Source organism: Scatophagus argus, chromosome 6 (assembly GCF_020382885.2).
Source record: "Scatophagus argus isolate fScaArg1 chromosome 6, fScaArg1.pri, whole genome shotgun sequence".
Taxonomy (NCBI): domain Eukaryota; kingdom Metazoa; phylum Chordata; class Actinopteri; family Scatophagidae; genus Scatophagus; species Scatophagus argus.
In genome coordinates, this window is record NC_058498.1 from 19,300,749 (window position 1) to 19,306,310 (window position 5,562).

Consider the following 5,562-nt stretch of genomic DNA (forward strand, 5'->3'; position numbering starts at 1 on the left):
CCCTTCTGCTGACAGCATCTCCCATTAGGAAAAAAGAAATCTGATGCCACCTAACTTGGTCCTCTGTGTACCAACTCGGTCCTCATGCTGTCAGTCAGAGGTGATGGCCAGTCTGCAGGGTCTGTTGAAAGAGGCTCTTCCCCAGCGGAAAATGAACTTTGTGGGGGTTCAGGCATTTCTGTAGAACAGCACATTTGATTTGGCACATTATTCAAAGCACACAGCAGTGGAACAAAACATGGTTTTAAGAAATAGCAAAACTGGATTAATCACAACTAACAGGAAAAAATGTGTACAGGCAGGTAAAATTCACAGATAAAACACACTGCTACTTCTATCTTCACACACACACACACACACACACACACGACAGCAAAATACCGCCCACCTATAGGCTCCTGCTGAGGAGAAGCAGCAGCAAACTCCTCATGGTCTTCCTGAGACATGGCAGGAGATGCCATAGAGGCCATAGCAGCCGTAGAGGTGGATGGGATCTCCTGATCCTCTGCTACAGATGAGGCCTCTGTTGCTGGAGACTCATCCTGGGCAGGAGGCGCTCCAAAATATTTTAGCAGTGTTGCTGGAAAAGTGCATCAATGTAAACATGCATGAACGGCACACTGAAATACATCAGCCATCTCTTAATGTCATTACACCTATTACATTGTAGATAATTGGCAGACATTTTGGGGAAGACCTGGTCTCATTAGGAGAGACGGCATTCATCCCACTTTGGATGGAGCAGCTCTCTTATCTAGAAATCTGACTGAGTTTCTTATTAAACCAAAACCCTGACAACCCAGAGTTGAGACCAGGAGGCAGAGTTGCAGTCCTACACGCCTCTCTGCGCTTCCATTACAGTTACCCACCCAATATCCCATAGAGACTGTGTCTGTCCCCCGACCACTTAAATTAATTGAACCAAATTCAAAAAGAGGAGTTATACATAAAAATCTAATAAAGATCAACACCAACACCTCCACAGCTACAACTGATAGGAGAATTAAATGTGGACTGTTAAATATTAGATCTCTCTCATCTAAAGCTGTACTAGTGAATGAGTTAATATTGGACAATAATATAGATTTATTTTGCTTAACCGAAACCTGGCTTCGGCCAGAAGAATATGCCAGTTTAAATGAATCCACTCCCCAAAGTCATATTAATACTCACATTCCTCGAGACACCGGCCGAGGAGGTGGAGTTGCCGCCATTTTTGACCCAAATCTATCATTTAGTCCAAAGCCCAAAGTCAACTACCATTCATTTGAAAGCCTTATTCTTACTCTCTCACACCCTACCTGGAAAACAATACAACCAATTTTTATTGTTGTAGTGTACCGCGCTCCTGGCCCATACTCTGAATTTTTACTGGAATTTCCAGAGTTCCTATCGAGTCTGGTCCTTAAAACTAATAAAGTTATTATTATGGGTGATTTCAACATCCACGTGGACGATAGTAATGATAGCCTTCGCGCAGCATTTATCTCTCTCTTAGATTCAATTGGCTTCTGTCAGTGTGTACATGAACCCACTCATTGCTTCAATCACACTCTTGACCTTGTTTTGACATATGGTATAGATGTAGAACATTTAACTGTCTCTGAACAAAATCCTCTTCTGTCTGACCATTGTTTAATAACTTTTGAATTTATACTATTTGACTTCATACCACCAAGAAAAAACTCCTACACTAGATACCTGTCTGATAGTGCTGTGGCTAAATTTAAAGAAACAGTTCTATTGTCATTAACTTCAGTATCATGTCCCCATATGAGTGAACAATATAATAATCCCTCTGAAATCGACCATTTCGTGAACAGTGCTGCAAGTTTACTAAGGACAACTCTAGACTCTGTTGCTCCGCTAAAAAAGAAACTCATAAAGCAAAAGAAACTTGCACCCTGGTATAATACAGAGGTTCGCAAATTAAAACAAAATGTGCAAAAACTTGAGAGGAAATGGCGTTCCTCCAAACTTATTGAATCTCGCTCAATCTGGCAAGACAGTCTTAGATCATATAGGAAGGCCCTACGAACTGCCAGAGCAGCCTATTACTCCAAATTAATTGAGGATAACAAGCATAATCCCAGGTTTCTCTTCAGCACTGTAGCCAGGCTGACAGAGAGCCACAGTGCTATCGAGCCTTGTATCCCTGTGACCCTTAGCAGCGATGACTTCATAACCTTTTTTAACGACAAGATCTTAAACATTAGAGACAAAATTCAGCACCTACTGACCTCAGCTGATCCTGATGTAACATCAAACATTAGTGTCTTAGAACCAACAGTAGAAACAGATATTCATCTTGACTGCTTTTCACCTATCGATCCCCATCAGCTATACTCACTCATATATTCATCCAAGCCAACAACATGCCTCTTAGACCCCATCCCTACCAAACTTCTCAAAGAAGCTTTACCCTTACTTAGCACCTGTCTATTAGACATGATCAATCTGTCCCTGATAACAGGCCATGTACCCCAGTCCTTTAAAATAGCTGTAGTCAAACCTCTCCTTAAAAAACACACACTTGATCCAGAGGTTTTAAGCAACTATAGACCAATATCTAACCTTCCATTTCTTTCCAAGATCCTTGAAAGAACAGTCGCCAATCAGTTATATGACTTTCTTCAAAATAATAACTTATTTGAAACTTTTCAATCTGGCTTTAGAGCTCATCATAGCACAGAAACAGCATTGGTCAAAGTCACAAATGACCTCCTCCTGGCATCAGACAAGGGATTTATCTCTGTCCTTGTACTGTTAGACCTTAGTGCTGCATTTGACACCATTGACCACTCTATATTACTGCACAGATTGGAACACCTAATTGGCATCAAAGGAACTGCATTAAGCTGGTTTCAGTCTTATTTATCAGAGCGATTTCAATTTGTTCATGTTCATGATACATCGTCCACACTCTCAAAAGTTAGTCATGGAGTTCCCCAAGGTTCTGTCCTTGGGCCAATATTATTCAGCCTGTATATGCTCCCCATTGGTGATATTATTAGGAAACACTCCATACATTTTCATTGTTATGCGGATGACACGCAATTGTACTTATCAATGAAACCAGATGAAACAAATCAGCTAGTCAAGCTTCAGGCATGTCTTAAAGACATAAAAACCTGGATGACCAGCAACTTCCTACTTCTCAATTCAGACAAAACCGAAGTTATTGTTCTGGGCCCCGAACACCTTAGAAATAACTTATGCAGTGATATTGCATTGATAGATGGCTTAGCCGTGGCCTCAAGCTCCACTGTAAGAAATCTAGGAGTTATCTTTGACCAGGACATGTCCTTTAACTCGCACATTGCAAATATTTCAAAGACTGCATTCTTTCACCTCCGAAATATCGCAAAGATTAGGCACATCCTGAGTCAGAAAGATGCAGAAAAATTAGTCCATGCATTCATTACATCTAGACTGGATTACTGTAACTCCCTTCTATCAGGCTGCCCCAGTAAATCCATAAAAACTCTCCAGCTAATCCAGAACGCTGCAGCACGACTACTGACAAGAACCAGCATGAGAGACCATATTTCTCCTGTTCTGGCTTCTCTACATTGGCTACCTGTAAAATTCAGGATAGATTTTAAAATTCTCCTCCTCACTTATAAAGCCCTGAACGGTCAGGCACCATCCTATCTTAAAGAGTTAATAGTACCCTATTATCCCACCAGAACTTTGCGTTCCCAAAATGCAGGGCTACTTGTGGTTCCTAGAGTCCTCAAAAGTAGACTGGGAACCAGAGCCTTTAGTTATCAAGCTCCTCTGCTATGGAACCATCTTCCGGTTTCGGTCCGGGAGGCGGACACCCTCTCTATATTTAAGAGTAGACTAAAAACTTTCCTCTTTGATAAAGCTTATAGTTAGGGCTGGCCTAGGCCGGCCCCTAGTTATGCTGCTATAGGCTTAGACTGCCGGGGGCCCTCCCATGACGCACTGAGCTCTTTCTTCCTCTCCCTCTCCTTCTGCACACATTCATGTCCCATTAATGCATATTACTAACTCAACTTCTTCCCTGGAGTCCCTGTGCTTTCTTGTCCCGCAGATTCCTAGCGATCATGACTGGACCTCCTGCTGCGGTCCTGCTGTCGTCCTGCTCAAAACCTACTGCAATTACTACTGTTTAGTCATAATCTGATTTAAATCTGTTAAGACTCAGTACAGCTACTACCATTATTGTCACTACCATTGTTATCAAAATCACCATAATACCTTCTGTATACTTCATTGTCATTATCATTATCTACATTTCGATACTTCTGGTATTATTACTGCTGCTATGCATCTCTGCTTGTGTGCTCCTTCTCTCACGCCCCACCCCCTCTGCCTCTCTCCCTTGCTCTCTCTGTCGCTCTCCTGCTCTCTCTCTCTCTCTCTCTCTCTCTCTCTCTCTCTCTCTCAACCCAACCGGTCAAGGCAGATGGCCGCCCATCTTGAGCCGGGGTCTGCTCCGAGGTTTCTGCCTTCTAAAAGGCAGTTTTTCCTCGCCACTGTCGCCAAGTGCTTGCTCAAGGGGGAATGTTGGGCTCTCTCTATTTTACAATTTAATTAAAGAGTTTGGTCTAGACCTGCTCTAATTGGAAAGTGTCATGAGATAACTTTTGTTGTGAATTGGCGCTATATAAATAAACTGAATTGAATTGAATTGAATTGAATTGAATACATGCTATTAACCTACAGATTAACCAACGGGGAGAAATGCTTCATTGACTAAATTCTAATAACGTTATACTGAGACAGAAAATAATGGACGAAATGTGGGCAACGTCCGTCTTTTTAAGGCTAGCTTACTGCACGGAAAATCCCGACGGCCAAATACAGCACGCAGCGATAACCAAATGGCCACAAAGCAATGACAGCAAGGAGCTGATGGCTTAAGTGTAGACACAGTTATTGGGATGTATGTATGTTAACTCAGATAATGTTCAGGTAAACTGTAACCAGCACACGAAACAGCAAACAAGCTAATGACCGCTAAACAATTAACGTTAGCCCCTTTTCATAACGTAATTACAGTCGTACGCTACAGAGGGAACATTAGCTACATACCTTTGTCTTTGGACCGTTTCTCCTCTTCTTCTTTCCTTTTCTTTCTGAAATAAGCACCCGACAGCTTTGGCCTTTTTCTGTCCATTATGTACCGGAGTACCTTTCTGTACCGGAGTCGCCTCGCGAATCAACAGGTTACGCTGATGCCAATGGCCTCTGACGTGACGGACAGCAGGGGTCAAGACTAAACCAGATAGTCTCATTTTTGAATAGTAAGACTGTATTATTGGCCTTCGCACAACACACAGACGATAAACAAGAGTGTATGGAATTTGAAACAGGCCTACAGTAGGCAACTATCTAGTGTTATGAATGAAATTTACTTTGAGTGCTTTTTGATTCCATAACTGTGGAACAATTAGGAGGATCCCCGTTCCCCCTCCTCCTTATTTCAGTGGTTTGACCTCGGCGAGTGACCCCACCCCCACCCCCTTCTTGTACAGTTGCAGTAACTGCAGCGGCGCTCTCGGAGGGGGGCGTAATTACAACGCCAGGGGC